Source organism: Malaclemys terrapin, chromosome 5 (assembly GCF_027887155.1).
Source record: "Malaclemys terrapin pileata isolate rMalTer1 chromosome 5, rMalTer1.hap1, whole genome shotgun sequence".
NCBI classification, from domain to species: Eukaryota; Metazoa; Chordata; order Testudines; family Emydidae; genus Malaclemys; species Malaclemys terrapin.
Window position 1 is genome coordinate 96,281,746 of NC_071509.1, and position 26,194 is coordinate 96,307,939.

Sequence of the window (26,194 nt, forward strand, 5' to 3'; positions counted from 1 at the left end):
ATTAATAAAGTTGCAGCTCAATTACACCACATCGCTTACATAGGATAAGAATAAGGGAAGGGGGTAATCTGCTCCAGTTAGTGTAGATGAGAATTCACACTTCTAATGACTTGCCTACATAATAAACACACTGAAACACTAACAAGGCTTCCTACCAGTTCCCATGAAGATCTAAATTAGACACCTGTTGGACACTCAGCTTCCTTTATTTTAAATAAGTGAATAAACTAATTAAGAGTGAATCAAATTCAACCATTTGATTGACAGAAATATTCACATTATTTGAGAAAGTCTTTCAAGGGGGAGGTTGTTTAGTCTTTTCGTTGGCCATCCTTACTATAGCAATATATACTACTCATCTCGTCTTGTCAGTACCAATTTTATCACTCTCCCTTGGGTTTCCTATGGCATTATAGCAAACATGGACAGTAGAAAGGAGATAATAGAAAACAGCAGTTTTGTTGCTGGCCAAAGCAAAGACAATTTGACATCACACTCCAGTTCAGCTTGAGGAACTGCTGAATTATGACTCAACAATTTTGCGTTTATATGTTCTGAACTTTTGAAATGTGAATGGCAGGGAGCAATTTACACACTCTGTGAGAGGAAGCAAGTTATGATTATATGTCACAGGAAGAAAGAAAGATGGATAACAAATATAAAAATTAGAGAGGTGGGAAATCAGGCTAATTTTGAGAATAAAACAAATGCCTGTAAATCCTGATGTCAGTTTTGATCGGGAAAGTAATTACTAGTTTGTGCTGATAGATGAACATAAATGGAGAAATGCCACTATACTCAAGTCCTATGACACCACTATTTTACTATACTGCCTTGATTGCCTGGGATACGGGCTCTTTTGTTTTAGCTTCCTTGTACCTCACACATACAGAAAGGTGCTATCACCTACCTTATTGTTTATCTCTTGCGGGTGATGTTATTTATTATATAACCTCTGGCTAAAATATGTTTTCATACTAGGGATTGGCTGAGCTCCACAGATACCTAATGCATGTTAGTTTTTCTCCAGTATTTACAACACACTCTCCTTTCACTACTAAAGTACACATTGTGAATCTCATATTTAATAAATAGAAGATGCAATTCTAACAGCTCCACTGAAGATGTAATTCTCATTACAGAAAAGTGTTTTGATAGCTATGTGCTCTAGTATTTGCATGTTTTACTAATTCCAACTATTTGCTGTCATAAATGTTGTGATAATTTTTTTGATGCCAGATTTTTTTCAGCTTGAATGCATTTGGATAACCTGTCAAGAATCAGATTTAACTAACCTATCAAGTCTCATTAAAATCCTTGTTGTGCCCAGTTTATATGCCAATAATGTGTCTATGGATCATATTTGCAATGGTCCATTAACTAAGCTTCTGATTACTTATGTCATATGTGTTGCTGTTAATCTGCTTTTATTTCTTTTTCATCTACTGTTGTTTTAATGAGGGAAAAGAAGACACATTGAAACCTATCCAAACTTGGTGGTTTCAGATATTTCAAATGACAGTCCAGCTTTCATGGGCATCACACTACTGAAAGATACTAGTGGCAGACCCACTGAGAAGGAATTTGGAGTAGTCAAGGTCTTATATGGAAAGAGCACTGTAGTTTGAGGGCAATTTGGATCAGTTTCAGAAGGAGCATGGCTAACTTCCAAATTTAGTATGTAGAAAGGAGAGACACTTTGAATTTCTGCCACTGTGTCCATCTGAACATTGCTATATCTCTGGAAGTAGCCATAACTGTATTGTGAACATTCTCAAGCCCCAAAGCACTATATCTGGTACTGGGAGATGGGAAGAAGATCCTCTAGTGGATATGGTGATAGAAACAGGGGTCAGTCTTTTATTGGACTCCATACTCCATTCTGAACACTTGACGCCTGCACAATAAACACTGATCAGAAGGGGGCTGAAGACTTACAAGTTATTGTTCTCCAGTAAGTCTGGACATACCTCACTTGCTGGGTTGAGATGGAGCCCAAAGCTTCCTTTTGTAGCTCTCCTTTCAGAACCCCTGGGAAAGGCCTTCAGAACCTCAAAGGAACTCAAAGATATGCTGAAGTTTGGGGTAATTCAGTCTGTGGGGATCACCCTTTGTGCTGGTACCTAATAAGGATGGGACTATCAGGATCTGTGTGAATTGTAGAAAGTTTAATGTCATCACAATGTCTCACCTGTATCTCATTCATAGGATTGATTGAAATACAAGACAAGTGTGTGTGCGGGTGCTCAATATCTTACCATTATTGGCTTCACAAACAGATATATGCAGGTGCCTTTGGGTAGTGATGCCAGGCTTAAATCCATCAACATTGGGCGGCACCACTGTAAGCACTTTAGTGTAACTGCTCTAAGCCAACAGAGAGAGTTCTCCTGTTGGCTAAGCTGCTCCAGCCCCTGGGAGTGGCAGTAGATAGGTCAGTGGGCGAAGGTGTCCACTGACATAGCAAAGTCCACATTGGCGCTTATGTCGGTATAGCTTATGTTGCTTGGGGGAGATTTATTCTTCCCCCCCCCCCCCGTGATTGCAACAAAAATTATGCTGACATAAGCTGTAGTATAGACATAGCCTAAGATTTTGTCCTCTGAAATATAGCTGCAGTCCACTAAAGTCTGCTAGACTGGTTGTTATATGGGATGACATTTTTTGCCCTGGCATATATAGAGGATATCTGTCTCTTTAGTCAGATCTGGGTGGACCATGATTCCCATGTTGAAGAGTGCTCAACTGAATTCAGACTGCAGAACTGACTGTAAAGGTGGAGAATTGTAAAGGGGCAGACATGATCTATCTGGGCCATAGTTCATACTCTATCTGTATCAAGCCAGAATACGCAAAGGTGGAGGTTATTAGGAGTTGGCCGTCCCCCAAGACCAGAAAACAGGCACCATCCTTTATTGGAATGCCAGGTTATTACAGGAGATTTGTCACTCATGTTAGCTCCATAGCTGCTCCCCTCACTTAACTGCATAAAAAGGTTAAGCCTAAAAGAGTGGATTGGATTGAATAGTGTTAAAGGGACTGTTAGTCTTAAAGGTGCCACAGGACCCTCTGTTGCTTTTTACAGATTCAGACGAACACGGCTACCCCTCTGATAAAGGGACTTGTGTAAACTAAAGGAAACACCTCAGTAAACAGCTAATTGTATTAAACCCACACTTTGACAGACCCTTCAACATTCTCACAGATGCCTCAGACACTGGGCTAGGTGTTGTACTGATACAAACTTATGCAAAGGGTGAGAGGCATCCAATATTGAGCAAGAAATTGCTCACCCAAGAAAAAAAAATAGGCACCTATTGAAAAGTAGTGTTTTGTCATTGTGTGGGTCCTTAAGAAACTGAAGCCAAATCTATCTGGGCAACATTTTACTGTTGGCATTGACCACTCATGTCTCACCTGGTTATATCAAATAAAAGAGTCAGTAGCAAAATGCAGTTTGGTGTTCCAAGATTGACATACTGGTGATTCATGTTAAAGGGTGTGCCAATATAATGGCATTTGCTTTATCTAAGAAGCAGATGTAAGAACTTCCCTTGGGTAGTTAATGGGTACCCTGGCTTTGTATCAAATTATGATTTCCACTTGTGTACCTTGTCTTTCAGTGTGCTGACCACCATTCTGTATTTTGTGTAACCTTGAAAAGTTCAGTCTTTTATGTTCATGCTAGCTGTTTGATCCAGGAAAGGTGGTTGACACCTACTTGAATGACTATGACAAAGAAGCCATCACAGCACAATCAAGGGCCATCAAATTTGTCCCTTGACTGCTGGCCCAGCTCCATGGATCACAGAAGACTAAGGCCAGGTTACACTACAAACTTACATTGGTATAACTACATTGCTCAAGGGTGTGAAAAATCCATACCCCTGTGTGACACAGTTATACAGATCTAGTCCTCAGTGGGCGAACTTCTCCCATCAACATAGCTTTTGCCTCTCCTGGACGTGGATTAACAATGCTCTCCCATTGGCATAGTAGCGTCTTCACTGAAACATGACAGTGGCACAGTGGCGCAGCGCCACAGTGTTTTAAATGTACATCTGCCTTGACTGGAGGAAGGAGTAGAGATTTATGCCTGGGCATATGGCAAAAATAGTGAAAGGCTATATTTATAGGAATGCACTCTGTGGAGGAGAGGTAAGTCTATCATCACATGCCAAAAGAAAGGGCTTGAAGAAGGGAAACTCTGCCGAACCTGAATAATGGATTAGACCTTGGAGTCATGGAAGGGATATGATCAGACTAAGGAGAGGTGGGGCAGAATGTGACTCAGAATATTTATTGTTCTCAAAGATGTATACCTGTTTTGTGCTTTTTAAAAGTAAAGTGAGTTAAGTTAAAAATTTCCTTTGCTAATCCTGTTTGTTTTCCTGCCATGTTGTCCCTCAAAGCTGTTAAACTAAAGGCACAGTACCCACAGCCAGGTGGAGTTCTGTGGGTTCACAAAGATAAGGGTGGCTAGTTTTGAAGCCCCGTGACCCAAGGAAGGGCTCAGACAAGAGCCCTGTAGTGCACAGGCAGTGCACTGTACAAACCTAGAGTCAGAAACAGTTACTGGACTATATCCAGCCCCAGCAGACTTAGAAGCATGTGGGACCCAGGATTGGTTCCACTTACAACAGATTGGTGCCTGTCTAGAAGAGAGGAGTAGGCCAGACTGAAACACACTTAACTTCTTCAACTGCCTTTTAAAATATGATCAGTTTGCAGATTTTCTGTGTGCTGCTGCTTTTAAACCATTTAGCACATCTCAAGCTGGTATCAACAAATGGGCAACTACATTAAAAGCAATAAAATGGCATTAACCTTATACTTCTTTAGAGATAATGATAATAAATGAACTGCAGCACTGTACTAAACAATTGGCTACCACAAGATTCTAGTCTAACAGAGACAAGATTTTGTTTCTGTGAAAATTCAATGCTACAGCTAAATTTAATTTTTTTTTAAAAAGCTGTAGTGCATTTTTTTTATATTTTTAAAACTATGGGATTCTAGAAACAGTAAATTATCATTATACAAGCAATTCAATTAAAGTAATCTTTTGAGATTTAATAACTATATTTGGTAATGATCATAATAGTCAGAGAAGATATAAAGTGTTCAGTTTTATTACAATCTTTTACACTCTGTTTCACTCCACTGCCCCACTAATTTATAAGCTATATATTTGGGACTCAATAAGGAAGGAAAATCAATTATAAACTATGCAGCACAAGGGATATGCTATTTTACATTTATTCTGGTTTGTGAATATAGGAAATGATGCATTTATAAAAACCCAAGCTGGTTATTTAGGGCCAAACTACGCTGCCTGTGTAAAGACCTAGGCGAGACTTTGTGCATTATGGTAAATGAACCTACATGTGAGGTGCAGGGGTCTACCCCCATGGAACCACTTGTCTAGAGAGAAAATGATTCAACAGTTCAGTGGTTACAGCACCTCATTTTGGAGATGGGAGACTCATGTTCTAGTCCTCCTTTGCCAATAAATATTTCAGTTATTTATACACAGTGGAAGAGCTTCAACAAGAGAAACCGAGAGAGCCTAGTTGTGAGGCACTCTTCTGGGAGATGAGGGATAAAATTCAACTCCTTGATCCAGAGCAAGCAGAGTTGGGGGTTTAAACCCAGGTTTCCCATGGCCTGGGTGAGTGCTTCTCTGATAGTGTATTTTGTGTGGGTTTAGGTGTGCTCTGAGGACACCTATTGGATTGGGCCCTAAAGGCAAGAGAACACCTAATTTGTGAATAGGTTACTGAACGGTGTCAGGATTTAGGCAGCTGTGTGCATACACAGCCACTGAAATTTAGGTACATTGGGGTCTTTAACAGTGGAAACTTAGGCACCTAAGGACTCTAAGTGCCTACAGAATAAGGCGGCAACTGAGTGTTGATTTTGTGGATGCCAGTAGCACCAAATGTTGGAGTTAACAGCCACTTTAAGCATCTAAGTGCCTAAGTCCTCCTTATGAATCTAAACTCAGGTGACCTTAAAGAAGAGAAGACATTGGATTTGTTCTCTCAAAATAGTCCAGATCCAACTCATAGTAAAGGGAGCTTATTTTCTTATTTCTTCAGAAATGCAAATCCAGCAATGCAAATATACACACCCACTCATAACAGGTATGCACTGTACAATAACTACATATGCCTCATCAGGAATATTAAAAACAAACAGAAAATAAAGAATTAAAAATGAACAGAAAATCAAAAACAAACAAAAGCTAAATCAAATAAATGTGCTATGCTATGCACCTTGCTCTAGTGTTCACCAAATGCTGGTTTCAACACACCAGCAAGGTAATTTCAAAGACATGGAGTGAAATCCTGATCCCATTGAAGGTAATGTAAGTTTTGCTATTGTCTTCAGTGCGGCCAAGATTTCACCCATGAAAAAATCCTTGAGAGATTCTGAGTATCCACAACCTCTGTTGAAGTCATTGGAAGTTCCAGCACTTCTCAGGATTGGGCCCTAAATAATTTTGGTTTTCTTTAATGATTCAACTAAATAATGCATTTGGTAGTTAATATTTCATTTACTTTTGTGACCAAGTTACATAATGCATATTCCAAGTTGCACAGCTTGCTTATTTTTCATTGACTTATGTACATATTTTTCTAGTCAAATTGTTATGCATGCTGCTGATCAATTTGCATATTTTAATAATCAGGATGCATAATTTACTACTTTATTTTGCATATTTTATTAATGAAGATCCATGTTTTGTTGATCCCTTTCTTCTTTTAAAGATTCAGTTGCCTGCACTTTCTAGATTGAGCTACTGTATACACATTAACTGTTGAATTTTACAATGCTTTCTTTAACAAGCTGCATATTTCAGAAATTGCATTGTCACATATATGCTAATTAAGCTGCATACTTCACTAGGTGAGTGTGCTTTGCCAACAGAAATGCCTATTAGTGGTTGAGGTTTCATGTACTTTGTTGCCCGAGTGTACATTTCAAACTAATTTTCACATTTTTTGTGAAGATGCCTATTTTATGGATCTAGATTGAATTAAATATGGGAGAGATGTCATGTATTTATCTTATATCAGTTTCCTCATTACTGCTTGTATTGTTTTTTATAATAAATTGAATTGATTTTGTATTGCTTCAGACGGTACAACTACTATACTATTGATATTTTTTTTTATTTATACCTGAGTATTTTTCTGTAAAAACTACAATTATAACTATATTTTTTCTCTTAGGTTAAAAATTTCAAAATCCTGCGTCCCATGTTCAAAAGTTACTTGGGATTCTAAATCTCACTGAAAGTCATGTAGACTTTCATAATTTCAAAAGATTATTAATGCAATAACAAATCAAAAGATGTGATAGCTAAAGAATCCAATCAATTATAAATTAAATCAGTTTTCCACAAGAAATCTATTTACATAGCACACAGTGTATAATTGTGCAAGAGACCATAAGACATAAAAAAATTCTACTACTAAACAAACCAGAATTAAATCATACACACATACACCTATCTGATAGTAAATACATTTGCAAAAAAACACACTCTGTTTATGAACAATTTCCATTCAAGCTAAGAGGCTTAATTCAGCTTTATAACGTTTCCCCCCTTTCTAAGTGTAATACATTTCAGATTCTCATCTTTGCCAAATTATTAGTAAGTGACAATATGCAGCCTAAGCTGCAGTCAGTTAGTTAAACATCAAAGGAGTCTCTACAATAAGAAATTAGATTGTAAAAGTATATAGCTTAAGTCAACCGTTAATGCATATGAATTTTAAACATTGGTATATTCATTAATTAGCAAGGTCCATCCTAGATCAGTAAAATTATACACAAATTCCACAATAAATGGATGTATACTGTAAATTAGTGGGGCAATAATGTGAACTGATGTATAACAGTTTGTACACTTCATATCTTCTTCTGTTAATATTATAATGATTAAAGGTGGCACATTAGTAATTACATCCCAGAATATTACTTTCATTAAACAGTTTTTTAAAACTGATGATATAATTTTTCTAGCATGCTGTGGTTTCAAAAATTCGTAGTACAGTAGCCATTATACTCAGTTGTCAAAAAAAGAAACATATTGACATACAGGTGAGGGAACAGTTTTAAAATACTATTTTTGTAATATTGTACTGTCTCTTTAAAGACCAAAGCAAGCTGCAATGAAAACAGGGAGTTGTGAGACAAATTATTGTAAAAAGAGTGTTCATTTAAACATATTGATGTGGCCTGAGTCTTTACATGATAATATGAACAAGAGCTGGTCAAACCATAGAAAAACAGTGTTTCAACATTCATGTTCTATCCAAGAAGAGCAGGGTGAGACTCACAGAGTGGCGGTCCTGATTGCCAATAATGCTTCTATGATTTATTTTGATATGAATGTGCCAAATTCTAGAAAGGAAGTGGTTGTGTTTCTTGACTCATATTTCTGGTATACTATGAGGCCTGAGTGATCTTTTCTTTGAAATAAGATGATTGTTTCTTGCAGCAGAGGGTGCTGTATCTGAAGCTGAATTCAGGAATTCTAGGCTTATGAAGTGGTTTAAAGTCCAAAATTTCTTTGGTAACTCTTTAGCAGAGGAGAGGTAGGCCTCTTTCAAGGAAATGACATAGGTTTGTAGAAATTCTGAGTCAGTCTGTACCAGAACATATTTGAATACCAACACTCATATTTTTTTACTTCCTGTTGTTGTTTTTTAGCAGGTCATCCAAGAATCATGTATCAGAGGGGTAGCCGTGTTAGTCTGAATCTGCTCCCAATACTTTTGTTAGTCTTAAGGGTGCTACAGGACCCTCTCAAGAATTATGGGAAGTAGGGTGGGAGAGGAGAATTTGGTGTGAGACAGCATTATTGGCAGTAGTCAGGGAGTGGTTGTAGTGCCTCACTAATTCTTCTACTCCTTGGTTTCTTAGGTAGAGTCTTCTATATGAACATTTTGGGATTTGGAAGGATTCAAGAGTTTTTGGTGGAGGGATCATGATGATGGATTCCTTTTGTCTCTGAAGGGAGAGCATTGATCTCCTCCTGGAGGAGAATTGTTCTGATAAAAAGAGGGTGGGTGTTTCTTATGTATGTTCTGTCCACATCCAGCTCAAGAATGGTGAGTTCTGAGGGTGAAAGGGTCCAGAGATTATCAGTCAGGAACCTAAAATAGAGAGTTTCACAAGGATGTTTTGACTCATCAGAAGCATCATCCACATGAAGGCGGAAAGTCTCCCAAGTCTCATGAACTTCATCACAATTTCAGGTAGTGTTCTCTTGGAAGCCCTTGTCATCTGATGGTTTCTAAAGTAACAATGCAACTCACTTGAAAATGAAGGTTAAAAACACATGAAAATTACAGCTGGAATATCATGTATCAAAAACTTGGCATGAACACGTAACAGTACCTTTTATCTACCACCATTTTCTCTGTGTTTGAATTGAATTAAAAAAACCTCATATAATGTATAATGTCTATTCAGATTCTTATACCATACTTACCACCACATTATCTGAGTGATTAAGGGCACTTAATGAGCTACTAGTAGGACTGCTCTATAGAGGCTGTTTACCTGTCTATAACTCAAGACATTGGACACTCTACTTGGACATTGCAGCTAAACACAGATATAATTTTAGGCATGGGAGACAGAGCATTCTTGATGACAGGACATGGCTGTCGTATAGCTCACTACCAGAGATCAAGCTGACTTAGAGAGTGCCCAAGTTCAGATCTTACTGCAAGACTCCCCCTGTGATAAGTTTTTTCTCCAGGAAAGCCATGGCCTCCACTGGAGCTCTGGAAGGAAAAAAAAAAAAAGAAAATATGGGGGAAAAAATGCCTGGAATGTGGAGAAAGAGTAAGCTGAGATGCCTTTGGGCAGGATTATACCAATGCCCAATGCTGAATGTAGTTTCATACTTACGGTGCCTCTGACTGTTGTATTATCAATATAATAGGTAAAAGATGATTAACAGACAAACTATGCAGAGTTTATTTTAGCTGTTTCCACTTACTTGGAATGACTGGCTTTCCAGTAATGTGGCTAAATGAATAGAGAATGTCTCAAACATCACACCGCTCCATTAATTTTTGGAGAGAAGTGACTTCAACAATACACCCCCATCATCACTACCACCCAGAAGTATTTTTTTAGCATGACCTTTTTTTAAAAAAAAAAAGATGCTGTTTATTATTGTATGTTTTAGTCATATTCATTTTGAATGCCTAAAATATGCAACTTAGAAATTGGCAGGCACAAAGAACTGTGTGATCTAGTTACAAATGATTGTAGGAATAAAGTCATAGCAAGCCTCTGCAGCTGGCTTGGATGTTTTGTAGGTGGATAAAGGTTCAGATCCTCTCTTCCAGAACAAGAGCTTTGGGGGAAAATGAATGTGTTTTGAGTCTCAGCTCAAGTACTTTTTTCAAAGACTTTTCATGATCAGTCTTTGTTTGTAAGTATGGTGTTGGGCTCTGTTGTCATGCCAAATTTTTTATGTAAATTAGAATGAATGTACTGCTTTATTATAATCATCCTATTCTTCCAAGAATTGTTAAATTATTGCACACACAGTAAAACAATTGAAGAAGTGCCAATATACATGAAAATAAGTTTTGGACTTTCAGCCAGTTGATCTCTAAAACATCTGTTGAAAATAACAAACAAATATTCTGACAGGAGCAAAATAACAGCATTAAAAAAACAAACAAAAAAACCCACCAACAACAAGGATTCACATTACCAAACTTGGTGAAATGCTTTTAATTTATGTCTAACTCCTTTCCATGAGCAAAACTGAACATTATACGTGATGAAATGAAAATTGAAAACACTTATCCTCTCCAGTTTCATAGTCACTCCTACAATCAATTATGTAATATTTTCACAGTATTAGTTTAGGAGACATCATAGTCTAGTAGACTGATCAAAAACTACAGGTCACAATCTAATACCATCTCAGCTTGTGTGACTTTCAGCAAGCAATTTGACTGTGCTGTGTTTTTATGTTCACATCTGCAAAACAAATAAGGGTGATAATATTTATCTACCACAAAGTAGTATTGTGATGATTAATTCGTCAATTAATGCTTGTATAGCAATTAGAAGAAGTATGGTAAAGTAGAGTATGCAAAAATTATTACATACATTTACTAAGAGCTTTCCTCATACCTGGGCTGAACTTCATAACACATACTGTGGTTGTTTTCCAATGCTGAGAAGGATCAGTCAAAAAAGAAAATAAACAAAGTAACCTTCACATAAAAATTATTGAAAACAGTCTAGAAGTCCTTACATTAAGGTGTATTAAAACATGAACTACCAACATGTTACTATGATAAAGGCAGAAGGGCAAATTCGGAGGTAAAACTAAGGACATATGTGTTATGCATTATAATTATGGGGCATGACTGCAGCTTGTGTAGACAGTTGTGAACTAATTTTAATCTAGCTAGCTCAGGAACCAGAGCAGTAAAGCCATGTCTGAAACTGGTGCTGCTGTGGCTTCACTGCTCTGGTACCAAGCTAGCTAAAGTAAAGCTGTCTTGGCTATGTCTGCATGAGCTGCAATCACACATAATGATTGCAGTATAGACATAACTGAAGTAAAGATGGAAGGAATTTAGCGGATATACTATTCCTTAGGAAGTAATGAATCTGTGAATATTGTCCAGTGAAACACGGGTTGGATGATACAGGGAAACAGTTGGAGGATTCAGTGCTTTGAGTGTGCCTATTGCTAACCTATATAAAGAGAACAGGGCCTGCGTACGCCTAGAGGGGAATGTTTGTGTTGCCTGTGTCTGGTGTAGTGGGAAGCTGACTCCAGGCAGGCACAGACAAGACTTCTTCACTCTAAGAGAAGGCCACAACAAGGTGCCTCAGAACCCTGGGAAGCGTCACACCAGCATTCTGCACTGTATGTCATGGTTGGCCTAATCATGATCTTATACACTTTTCTCTTTCGTTTAGTTAGCATATTCTTATTGCAGAGAACTCCCTCAGTTTGCACCAAATGCTCTTCATGCTATTTCTCACATCCACATTCACATTCCGATCATAGCTGAACACTGAGCTGAGGTATTTGAATTGTTGGGTGAGAGGGATAGCTCGGTGGTTTGAGCATTGGCCTTCTAAACCCAGGGTTGTGAGTTCAATCCTTGAGTAGGCAATTTGGGAACTAGGGTAAAAATCTGTCTGGGGATTGGTCCTGCTTTGAGCAGGGGGTTGGACTAGATGACCTCCTGAAGTCCCTTCCAACCCTGATACTCTATGACTTTAAATCTATACCACTTATGATATGACCTTATAATATCGCATGTGTCTTACTGTAATCATAAGTTATACTGTCTCAACTTTGTTCCTGTGTAACTGATTCACTTTCTGGAGGTACTGTAATAAAGCCCTTTTTAAGAAGATAAAGTCAGATCCAAATTATCAAACTTGTCTTGTGAAAAATGTAAGTGAAGAGAAAAGAGAAAGAGATCTGAAACCAAGGTAGTGATTCACTTTAAAATTGGCTTTGCAGAGTCATCCTGGAGCTGTTTGCAAATTCAGGACTGCTGAATCTTTCATACATGTGCCAAAAGACAGAATGATTAATCTAGATATGGTAAAATGAAAGGGCAGAAAGGATGTGTTGGGCTTTGTTTGGTAATGTTCAAGGACAGGGCATAAAATTACCTATCTTTGGGTGAAATCACAAAAGTTAATAAGGAAAGTTTAATATAGACTGGTTTTATAAAGAATTATGGGTGATATATTTTTAATTAAAGGTACAAAGAATTGTAGTCAGTACAAAACAGAAAACTTCTCACTCTTTGTGGATAAAACATCTGACCTCCAAGTACTGTAGCTGCTATTAGTATATTAAAGATACTTAGTATGTTTCATATATACATAGCAACAATAAATATGGGTCACTTATGTGCTCACTGCATACTACTTTTATTGGGATTAATACATTTGCCCTAATACCAAAGATATGACAGTCACAACTTGTATCTAACCCATGCAGGAAATTCACTTAAAAGTACTTTCAAGACACACTATATAAAACATGCAATATAAATGCAAATACAATATAATGGAAAAAATATGTGCTACTAGCTGAGCCCTTTGCAGTGATACTGTAATAGCTATTATTACAGATGAGTATACTTTCCCTAGGTAGCTATTGAGGTCCTTGACCTTGTTTCCATTACTTCAATTTTATATGCTAAAATATGGCACTGTAGAAAGTCTTATTGGGAGCATCTATTCTTTTTTTAAAAAAGGTTTATAATGCCTTTTTTGTAGGCTAAGGGGATTTGTTCACTCGCTACACAGGTTGACACTATTATTCAGCCTTAGAGGTACAACTGATGCTGAATTATATGAAAAAGAGTTCCCGAATGACTAAAAATGATCAAAAATTAGAGGAAATGAAGCTCTTGCAGTTTTTTACAATATTTAAAGACATTCTGAATAAATATAAGAAAGTATGATAATCACATTTAGCACATCTTGCATGTATTATTTAATGGAGAAAATATGGAAAACTATAGAACTGATGGAAACAAATGGAAAGAGGAAAAGACTAGCAGATAGAATCATCTAACAATTGAGGGTTTGATTCAGCAAAGTAGTTACACTCACCTTGAGTTAACTTTACTGGGAATTTACTTCCACTGGATCACACATGATTAAAGTGAGACATCCTTAAGTTCCATTATAGTAAATGAGCTTGAAGTTTGCTGAATAGAAGCCATAGTTTATTACCTTTTTTTGGAGATATATCACCCCATGAAAATTAGGAAAGCAGGCAGATCTGTGGCAGACTGGGACAATTGTTCACAACAGTGAAGGCTGCTTTAAACTTTGTTTTTCAGTTCATTATTTTATACACACGATTTTCTCAACTCTTTCATCGAAAACTTATAACAAGCATTTAAGGAAGCTCATGACTCATTATGTTTTGGAATTATATGTATTCTGAATTTGTGTCACCTCATCCCACGAGTTTAAATATATTTATCTTCAATCTCTATTCCTTTGCCACCTTTTAGTTTTCATTTCTGATGGCCTTTTTTTCCCATTCTTAGATTATTGTTTTGTTTGTTAGTTTATTCTCAATTTTATTATGGGCCTTCCTTGCATTTTTCTCTTCAATAGTTTGTCTCGTTCATAATTAAAGCATGATTGTGATGCTCATTTGAGAGAGTCTAATTTTTTAAACTTTGCTTTTGTTACAGAATCAATAAATGCCTTTTGAATAAGACATACACTTCAAGAATAGATCTAAAGCTGGAAGAATAGCACAGGAATGACCTCATTTTAAGAGAAAATAACTCCTTTGCATGCTGTCTATTTTTTATATTTTCTGTCAGCCATCTCTTTGTCATAAAACTCCCATTCCTGGGTGCAGTTCCTTTTGTACCTTCACAAAATAGTCATCTTATAAACCTCCCCCCCCCCATTTTTTTTTTAATCTTTTAAAACCTATTTCTTTTGATGAGGGATTATATTGCACTGAGAGTCACCGGCCTGCACTTTAAGCAAGGTAGGGGGGTTGTCTGGCTAGTCAGGAGAAGAGGGCAATGCTTTCTGGCTTGGGGAGAGGAGGGGAAATGTAAAACTGCTGGAAAAGCAGTCAGCGTGGTGGCTGACTCACCACCTAGGAATGAGGAGTTTGAAAAGGTCAGGGTGGGCCTGGCCTCTCCCCTCATCACTCGGAGCAGGCTAGGCAGCACCCTCCCTCCCTCCCTACTTAGGAAACATCTGTATTTTGAATTTTCATTTTTTTCATTGTCCTGTTCTCAGAAGGAATGTCTAAAGTTCATTGTCTTGATGGTGCTGGAAAGTGCAGGTTTTGCAGTGTGTGTGTGTGTGTGTGTATCTACACACACACACACAATCCCCAATTCGATGCATTGTTCACGTGATTGAATTTTTAAAAACTGAAAAATGCTGGGCTTGATTTAACTGCAGTAAATTAGGAATAACCCTGTTGAAGTCAATTGAGATAGACTAATGTAAAACCCATGTAAGAGAAAATCCAGCCCTAAGCCCTTTATCCTTTTAAAATATTGAATCTACAGCGGGGGTGTGCAAACTATGGTCCCCGGGACCGTCCTGTCTGGCCCCTGAGCTCCTGGCCTAGGAGGCTAGCTCCGGCCCCTCCTCTGCTATCCCCATCTCCCCCGCAGCCTCAGCTTGCTCCGCTGCCGGCACAATGCTCTGGGCGGTGGGGCTTTGAGTTCCTGGGGCAGCGCAGCTGCAAAGCCCTGCCTGACCCGGTGCTTTGTGCTGGGTGTTGGTGGCGGTGGCGGCAGTGGCAGTGTGGTCTGGCTCCGGCCAGGCTGCGCAGCTGTAGCGCCACCAGCCACCAGTGCTCCAGGCAGCGCGCTAAGGGGGCAAGGAGCAGGGGGGGTTGGATAGAGGTCAGGGGAGTTCGGGGTGGTGGTCAGGGGGCAGGGGTGTGGATAGGGGTCAGGGCGGTCAGAGGGGGAAATGGGGGCAGGGAGTGGGGGTGTGTGGATGGGGCAGGGGTCCCAGAGGGGCCATCAGAGAATGGGGGGGTTGGATGGGGCAGGAGTCCCGCGGGGGACAGATAGGAGGTGGGGGGTAGGGCCACGATCTCCTCCTCTAACTGACCCTCCATACAATTTACGAAACCTGATGTGGCCTTCAGGGCCAAAAAGTTTGCCCACCCTAATCTACAGTAAATGCTATAGTAATCTGTGGTTATCGCTCATCATCATCTGAGTTCTTATAAGGCAGCATTCATTTTCATAATCAATCTTTTATAATACCAATGTAGTTATATTTCCTACAAACAGTTGACTGTCACAGGGCCAGATCGAACTGCAATTTAAGTCAACAGGTTTTGTATCCATGCACAAACAGAAAAGAATTGTTGATATTGTGAGCTGTGTATGGCCTAGACATAGGCCATAGTTGGAGAAGGAATCCCTCTGATGAACTAAATAATAAAAGTACCATATAGTTCATAATTTTTTTAGTAAAAAAGGGAAGCACCAGAGAAGGGGGGTCGGCTTATGAACGGGTGTAGAGAGGGAGAGGTGGGACACAGCCCCTCCCCCCAACAGAGTGAGCAAGGAGAGGTAGCACAGCCAGCAGAGCCAGAAGGGAAGAGGCGGGGTCAGAGTCTCTCTGCTTCTGGCTACGCTGCTCTCCCCCCAGCCTCCGAAGCAGCTGCAGCTCCAGGGCTGGCAGGCTGCAGCCATGCCGCTTGGCCCCACCCTCCAGAGCAGGCTGTGGTTGCACCGCCTGGCCCACCGGAGCACACTGCAGACGTGCCGCCTGACCCAGCATGCTGAACATGCTGCGGCTGCGCCGCCCGGTCTGACCCGCTGGAGCAGGCTGCGGCCATGCTGCCCAGCCTGCTGGAGCAGCTCCAACCAGGCCAGAGACATCCTCCCCTGGCCCTCCCCAGATAAGGTGGGAAGGGATGGGATGGAGAGAGTGTGGGGGTCCCGGGCTAGGAGTGGAGTCATGTGCGGGGGTGGTCACAGGGGTTACTCCCCGATTCCCAGCTTCTCCCTCCAAAAATTTTTCCCACCAGTTGCTTTCCTGGCCTGTCAGGGTAAGCAGCTGGCGCACCGAGACACTTTGTTTACTTAGGTTTACCTCTGTGCCTGCAGACGCTCGAGGTAAACAAACCATCTTGGCCCACCAGCGGCTTATCCTGATGGCCCAGGAGCCAAAGTTTGCTGACCCCTGAATTATAGGGTCAGCTTATGAACGGGTCATACAATTTTTCCATTTTTACTTATCCATCTTGGGAGGGTCGGCTTATAAATTAACCGGCTTATGATTGAGTATATACGGTATGTTCCTATATTCTACCCTCAATTTCACCTATAGAGTCTGGTTAGCAGCAATCAGGTAAAAACTGGGGCAAAAGTTCACTTATCACCTTTAAAAATACATACTCATTTTGTAAACACATTAAGCCATTTCAGACCATGAAAAACATTAACACTGATAAATGCACACCTTTGCCTTGTATTTGTAGCACAAGTAGATTAATTAGCACTCAACACAGACTATTCTCTGCAATTTCTTAGGTAACAAAGGGATTTGTCGTTTTGTTCTCCTCATTACCCTGCTTTGAATCCTGGGTTGCATAGTTAAAATAAGTTCTTTTGTATTGTGGAGTTGTTGGGTTTTTTTGTGATCATGAGGGTTGTTTTTACGTTTTTCCTTTTATTCACATTTATGCTTTATTTAACAAAAAAGTAGTGTTACAGGTACTCAATCTGCATGCTGTTTGGTAAATGTATTGCTCTCCAAACAAATATTAGCCATTTCTCTATATCTGACAATATATGTAACAGGTAACTGAACAAGCCACATCTCCAGCTCTGACTTGTATTAAATATGCACTACAAACAAAATAATTACTTAGATTAATATTTACTAATGTTTTATGGACATTATTTTTTTAATTAACTCAAAATATTGTGATCTAAGAACTCTTCCACACTACTAAGTAACTTATAAAAAAATATAAAATAGAAAATTAATGTAAAGGTCACTGAGATCTCAGAAGAATAGATGACCTTTGATGCTGGAAATCATGAGAGGTTTCTTCAGCTTGTGCATAATGTATTATGCATATCTTTCCTCAAGAAGATTTCATGCTAAAATAAGATTTTTAAATAATAAGGCATGGATAGAAGTAGTACCATTATACCATTTACAAGATTATTACTATTAAAAGTATAGTAGATGAACGGTACTGCATGCATAAGAAGATATTTTTCCACAATAAAAATGCCTTTAAAGTAATCATAGATGTTTTATTTGTTTGAATAAACTTGAATTGCTGTGTAACAAGTTGGACACAAAGCAATGAAAACTGAACTCCTCTCTTTAGCCACAGAAGATGTACTTGTAAATAGGCAGCATCTGTGCAAGATCCTCTATATGGCTTTACCTCTGTACCTCAACAATGACCAGAAAAGGGTGAAAGCAGGATTGTTGTGATTTTTTCTCAAACCCTGAAAAAAATATATATTTTAAGGGTGAAAACACAGGAGGAAAACCATGAGGACTTTGTTAAATAAAACATAATCCCTATGTGAGATGGTTCACTCCATAAGTATGTATTTATAAAAATCCCTTATACTCTTACAAGATTATTACTAAAAAAGCACACTTGTGCAAAAGGAAAACTTGAAATTTTTAAAGTACAAGAACACAATAATCAAATCCCCAATCTACTATCTAATTTGGATTACTACTCTTTTGGACCTTAACAATCAATACTCTTTTACAAACTTCTCATTGATTAATCAATCAGGGAAACAGAAGAAATACCATGTACTTTTTACCTCTTGACAACTCCTGGCTCAAAACTCAAGATGCCTATGAAAAACTGCATTGAAATGTCCATGGATATTCAATAGCGGCAAATTGTTATTCCAATATCAAAGATATTTTTGCTAACAAGAACAAATTTTGCATGCAAACTTTCACATTTAGTAAAGAAGCTAACAATTATGCAAATTTCAAATATTATTAATTTATTGTTTGAATATTTTAACCAGCTATAATGACAATTGGCCTGGAAGGATTTTTTTTGTTACATTTCCAATCTTATATCAATAACTAGAGCATATCAAAATATTTGGGTTTACTGTAGTGAAATTGCCTAATTTCATAAATCAATGTATCTTGTTTGAAATCATAAGACTCCTCAAAACAATACTTTCTAGACTATTTACTTGCAAATGCAGGCCTGCTTTAAATTATCTCTGCATGTCTCCATAGAGGAGGACTTGAAAATAAGATTTTTGCCATTAACTTCAATGGAGTAGGAGCAGGCCCTTAGTTGCTTGCTTCCAAATTTATAATTTTTTTTTTTGTAAGGAAAGGCTAAAGAAGTCACTTATTCTCACATGAGAAGGGCAGCTTCTAAATGACTGAATAGAAATATTCATACTTATGAATGAATATACATACTCTCCATACACCCTAGTGAAAGTTTAGGAAAACTGAACACAATATATAAATGAGAAAATTTAAATAACTAATGCAATTTAAGTTAAACTATTTCATTTAGCACTGTAAACACATGGGATAAGTGTGTCAAGTTAAGTAAGCAAAGAAATTATGAATGAAAGTAGAGGACAGCTAACCATTTTTTTGGAGACAAAGAATGAGAGAGACAGACTAAAAGTGTGCAGTGATGCAGATATGTTCAATTGAATTGATTTGAGGAAAATGCCCAAGCCCTTCCATTCTCTGTCTTTCTTGTTACTTTAAAAAGTATCAGAGACCTTGTGAAAGAAGATGGAGAATGAATGAAAATCTTACAAATGAGGGAGATGAAGAAGAGGTATTTCCAGAGGAGCACATACCATTTATAGGACAAAGGAAGTCCTTTCCTGTTCTTTAGATCTTTACCTAAGATGGACCTGATCTAAGTCCATTGATATGATTAATTCATACATTCTCAAAGTTTTTACCTGAAAGTTAATTTTCTGTTAGAAATCACTTTGGTTTGTACAATCAAGTGAACTCAGCTATAAGGTAATTGAATTCTTTCAAAACTGCAAGCAACTTTTACTTTATTTTACCAACATATTAGGTCTGCCTGTTCCTGTCAGACCTATATCAGAAAAGCTATCATCTTAGTGCATTTCTAACCTCCATTTCTTGGCTGAACTTATGTTTAAGGTTCAAAACAAAACCCATTCAACCAAAGCTGTGACAACAGTAGTAAGCAGCCTCAGGGTCAGAGGAACTATCTGGAGTTCATTGCATGCTTTCACTAAATATTTTTGCCTCACTGTCTCACTGAGTCTATTTGAGGTTGGACATATCACAAGGTCTGTTTATTTTGCTTGAATACCTTCTCTCTCTCCAGCTTTGCTCAGGCCTCTGCCATCTGTTTAGGGATCTGTTTCCTTAGATTGTACTGCTTGGTGAATGTGCATGTTTGTATATATGCACAAGCAACTTATTTTGTCCTTGCTTGTTCAAACTTATTGTTTTATCCCTAAAATCAATAGGGTGATTTAAAATATTGATCTATCTGATGTGCTACCTCTTGTTCCTGGACTGTGTATGAGTAGCAAGCTGGGTTTCTCACTTTTGCTCAGTGTTTCTTTAAACTTTGAGTCACTGAGGCAGCACCTCTCTCCTGATTTTTCCTGGTTTTGTTTCAGCTCTTGGAGGTGGGGAGGAAATCCTGGCCTTATTCAAGTGAATGGGAGTTTTGCCATTAACATCACTGAGGCTGGGATTTCACCCTTGAGCTATGGATTACTTTAAGAATTATTGTGGTGGTTGGGTTTTTTAGCCTCTTGTTGCACAATAACAACATGTGGCTCCCTCCACAGCTAAGATTCCAATTCTGTTGTTCTGCCTGTGGAACACCAGTTGAAGTCAAAGGTACTATTGAGGGCAGACTGATGGCAGGATCAGGCCCACAGCAAAAGAACATTCATAGCTTGCAATTGTATCTGTCTTTTCGTGTGACAGGTAAAGGTTTTAAGTTATACTATGTTTTCATTAAAAACTCCATTATCTTTTTCTTCTAATTAGAATATCTATAGATTTGCTGTAGTAGCAGATCAGAATTACCATGCATTTGACTGAGGATAAAGCCAATGCTGGTGCAGAGTTTAATAGGGTGTTTAATAGGGAAGGGGTGAAAACAACTACAAAACATAGATAAGATGTGCTAAGGGTTTGATTGTAAATGAACAATGTAGATGCTTAGCTTGTTAGTATGATATAATCACAAGTTAAAGTCGACTTTTCTGGGGTGCTTTATTTTTTACCATTACAATTAATTGTGATCAAATGTTTTTCTGAAGAAAGCAAACTAAACTAGAAATAGCATGTTACATTTTTTGGCGATATATGGACAAAAAACAAAATGACTAATATAAAAATATCACTGTTGGCCCAGTGACTTATTAATCAAAATGCACTGCCAGGAGCTGTTGGTAACTTATGCCAGAGGCTGATGAAAACTGGGAGTGGCACATAATTAATATAGTCTATCACTGCTGGACAATGATGGTCAAGGGGAATGCCTTTTGTTGCTCAAAAATGATCCATATGGATGGTTAAAGAAGTAGCATTGCCACTTATCTGAAACAGGTTATAAGCACAACGTAACAGGAACAACTCATGCAGCTGGCAATTTGCCAAACTCTCATAATTTGCTGTAATTAGTATATTAATAATGCTTGACACTTTTCATTTTCAAAATGCTTTACACATATTAATTAATTAATTCTTACAATACCCTGGTGAGGTAGGGAAGCACCATTATTCCCAGTTTATAAAAGGGAAAACTAAGACATACATATTTTATATGGGGAACAGAAGTACAGAGAGACTACTTGATTTGCCCAAGGTCATACAAGAAGTATGAGGCAAAACTTGGAATTAAACCCAACACTGGCAACAAATCAGAGTCAGAGAAGGTTTAGATCTCAGAAATTCTTTATCCCAGTTCTTTTCTAAGGCCATGGTTCATTTTGATTATGTATTTAGTTATTTCAACATAGGTAACCGATATTATATAAAAGAATTAGTCACAATAATTGTAGAGTGATGGAAAGCCTAGAAAAAGCATAAAAGAATGACTTTAAAAATAATCTGGAAAAAAGAGAAGAAAACAAAATTAGAAAGCTGGAATTATTTCAAGAAACCTGTTGCCCCAAATTGCTCTACTAATTTTGCTCAAGAATATCCAAATGTTCAGAAACTTATTCAAAATGAACTTAAACTTAAGGCTTGGAGTTTATCTCATCGCTACACCATATCTTTTTGTTCCTCTCCCAGCAGTAGTCTCCAAACCTATGTTTATTACAAGCTGTTATATTTTTTCATGTTAAACATCCTCCTATTTTTAACTGACCATGGCTATGTATGCAGTGTTGTCGTAGTTATGTCAGTTCCAGATTATTAGAGAGACAAGATAGGTGAGGTAGGTGGGTTATTGGACCAACTTCTGTTGGTGAGAGAGACAAGATTTAGAGTTTACATAGAGATCTTCTTCAGGTCTGGGAAACTTCAGGCAAGTGTACACTTAAAATGTTCCATTGGTGCAGATGCACAGTTTTAATGATGACTCTTTAAGCCAACAGGGGATAACTTTTCCATCAGCAAAGTTAATCTACCTCCCTGAGAGGCAGTAGCTATGTCAGCAGGAGAAGCTTTCCCACTAACATAATGCTGTCTATACAGGGGGTTAGATCAGTATAACTGTCACTCAGGGGTGTGAATTTTTCACACCCCTGAACAATGTCGTTATGCTGATATAGGTCTGTAGCATAGACTACACCAGGGATCGGCAACCTTTGGCCCCCGGCCTGCCAGGGTAAGTGCCCTGGCGGAAGGCCGGTTTGTTTACTTGCCGCGTCCGCAGGTTCAGCCGATCGCCGCTCCCACTGGCTGCGGTTCGCCGTCCCAGGCCAATGAGGGCTGCAGGAAACATCAGCCAGCACATCCCTTGGCCCACACTGCTTCCCGCAGCCCCCATTGGCCTGGGACGGTGAACGGCAGCCAGTGGGAGCCGCGATCGGTCAGACTTGTGGACCCAGCAAGTAAACAAACCGGCCCGGCCCGCCAGGGCGCTTGTCCTGGTGGGCCGCGTGCCAAAGGTTGCCAAGCCCTGGACTAGACCTAACTTAGGCTATGTTTACACTACAGCCTATGTTAGCAAAACTTATGTCACTGTGGGGTGTGAATATTACATGCCCCTGAGTTACACTGACATAAGCATTCGTGTGCACGGTGCTATGTTGGCAAGAGAGCTTCTCCTGCTGACATAGCTTATGCCACTCAGGGAGGTGGGGTTTTTTATGCCAACAGGAGAGCACTACTGTTGGCATAGACCATCTTCACCACGAGCTGCAGCAACACTGCTGTACGGGTACAGCTGTGCCACTGCAGCCCTGTACATATAGACATGACCTTAGAGTGCCACAGCTAAATACAAGATTGTCCAGATTGTTTAGCATAAGTAGGTGAAGTGGCCCATTAATAACTCTTCAGTCACAGGAAGGAAAGGAAGGGGGAGTGGTAAGCAGCTGTGGGGGGGGGGGGGGAGGAGGGGGCATTACTAGTCGGTTATAGATTAGTGTAAATAAATCCAATGTCTCTCTTCAGTCCATGATTTTTAGTGTCTAGCAAAGTTATGTTCATCTTTTGAAAGTGTTGTTCATGTTTCCTTTGAGGGTCAGGACTGATAGGTCAGATATAGAGCAATTGCTTTGTGAAAAGTATTCACCCACAGGTAATAGGGTGTTTGTCTTTTATCATTTTCCAGTGTGAGTTCATTTGAGTGTAGCGATTGTCTGCTTTCACCCACAAAGTTGCTATTGGGACATTTAGTGAACTGGATGAAGTACACCACATGTAATGATAGGTATGTGTAAGATCCATGGATCTTGAAAGGTGTGTTGTGGAGGGTTTTGATCATTGTAGCAGTGGTGATATGTCTGCAGGTTTTGCGACTGTTCTTCTGGCAGAGTCTGGTGCCGCTTTGAGTTGGTGTGTCCTGATTTGTGGGGAGCTTGTTTCTGATGATGAACTTGGAGACATTGGGAGGTTGTTAGACTACATCTTCTGGAATTCAATCTTAAAATGTTCCAGAAATTGCCTTAAACAGATTGAAAGGAACAGTAATTAGAAAGACATCTTAAATATTAGCATAAATATTGAGGCTAATGTTCTCATGTTTATATTTGTAGTTCTGTAATGATAATGTGGGATATTACTCACTTGGGAGATAATGGTCCTTTAAGAAGAATATACAAGATGCAGACATTAGTGTTCAGGAATGATTGAGAGAGGCCAAGAACAAAAATAAAAGTAAGAATTAGAGCTGGTTATGTAGTGTTCAGTGATCATTTATTCATTGAATTTTGTTGGAGTTTTTTAATACCTTATGTTCATTCTTCACCCAGTACTTAGAGCTGATAAATAATTTGTGTGTGTGTGTTAATATATAAGAATGTCATGATTTTTCACACATTCACTTATTATTATTATTATTTATTTGTCTAGCTCAGGGGTTGGCAACGTTTGGCACGCGGCTTGCCAGGGTAAGCACCCTGGCGGGCCGGGCCAGTTTATTTACCTGCTGACGCAGCAGGTTCGGCCGATCACAGCCCCCACTGGCTGCAGTTTGCCGTTCTGGGCCAATGGGGGCGGCGGGAAGCCGGGGCCAGCACATCGCTCGCCCGCACCGCTTCTCACTGCCCCCATTGGCCCGGGACGGCAAACCGCCGCCAGTGAGGGCCGCAATCGGCCGAACCTGCCGCATCAGCAGGTAAATAAACTGGCCCGTTCCGCCAGGGTGCTTACCCTGGCGAGCCGCGTGCCAAATGTTGCCGACCCCTGGTCTAGCTTTTGCAGGCCATACAGACTGCTGAATTACTCCAGTTTGTTTCCATATTTCTCCCACTTCAAAAATAGTTCCAGTTTCAATTTTGCTGTGAAACTGTATGAAATGATGTTATGGGGGAGGGGAGTTAGTAATATATCTAAGAGCAACTAGGCAAGTTGTAATTTACTGAATGTGAGGTATAATTGTGAGATCAAGCTTATAAAGGAGAGAGAGTGGAAGTGAAGCACAATGCTGGCAGACAGCTGAGAGTGACACTTTTGTCTGGGCTGACCCTGAATACCTGCGGAGAGTGCAGGATAGAAAGTGGCAAAAAAGTAAGTGTGAGAGATGTCACACAATGCTTAAGTCACTGCTGAAAATGGGATTTAGGTGCCTAATTGACTTAGGCACCTTTGAAAATTGTACCCTCAGATCCCAATATAGGAAAGCACTTTAAAATTAAGCATAATTTTAAACACATGAGTAATCCCATCACTAATCAGCAAGGAACTGAATAATGTGATTAATACCCAAAAGTTTGTGCTGAATTGCGGACTAGAATTCTAATGAAAAAAAAAAAGCACTTTGGGTGAAATACTGGCCCCATTAATGTCAATGAAAAAAAATCACAGTGATTTCAATAGTGCCAGAATTCCAACTGTTCGTTTGTTGTAGACATAACAGTTACAGTGAAAAGATTTGGAATTTATAAAATAACTTGGTTTAGTAGCCTTCAGCATTGTCTCTAAAATGTGTAATGCAGCCTAGAAAATGTCATATTTTAATGATTTATTATTATTGTTGCCCTGTCCATAATTTGTTAGGCAATTTCAAAGTACTTATCATATTGCTTGGTACTGTATGCCTGGCAACTCAGTTTATGGGCATATCACCAACATCTTGCCTATTTTATTCCCCTCAGTCACTGAACTGATTGTAAATGTGCATATATTTCAACATTCCTCTATATAAAAACTTTTAAGTATTAATATGTAGTGGGTTTGATATGTTAGAAATAATCCATGTGGAAATGCATTAATAGGCAAAATGGAAGCAAATCAATCAAAAGTACATAATTATTTATATTTTATATGTCTGTATAATATACCCAATGTGTGTGTGTGTGTCTACACTATCAACTGGACATACGTTCATGTGTGGGCATGTGCCCCCATTGTCCACACTGAACCCACTGAAATATGTGTTTCAAGGCAAGCTAGCATGCTTGAGCAGTGTGGGTAAGTATATGCATTACATACCCATGCCAATTTGCAGTGTTAGTGAGAGTAAGGGGCAGGTACCAGGTGTCCAGTTTCAATAGTGCTCTACCCCCATTCCCACAATGCACTGAACTCTTTTCTTCCTGACCTTTATACGATCTATATAGGTCCTGTCCCTCATTTTCACTGACCACATCAGTATAGCTTTCTGTGGCATTCCTTACAGATGAATATAGGTGACAATGGATACAGCTCCAAGAGCAGCTGCCTGTCACATCAAGAATACTTGGGTGCTGATCAACATCTGGGTGGAGTATGTTGTCCTCCATGATTTCAGCTGAATCAGCAAGAAAATTCACATGTACCAGGAAATGTGATGGAGGCTGGATCAGATGGGCATTCAGCAGGCTCTGTCCCAGTGGCAGAAACAGATGAAGAGCCTGAGGCTCCTATACAGGAAGACGAAGGACTCAGTCAGACGAGGAGGGCCCATCACACATGCCTCTTCTACTAGGAGCTTGACTGGATGCTATCAAGAGTCCCCAGTGCTGAGCCCAAAGTGTCTCACACTGTCCTGATAAACGGGAGCTGGCCTCATTGT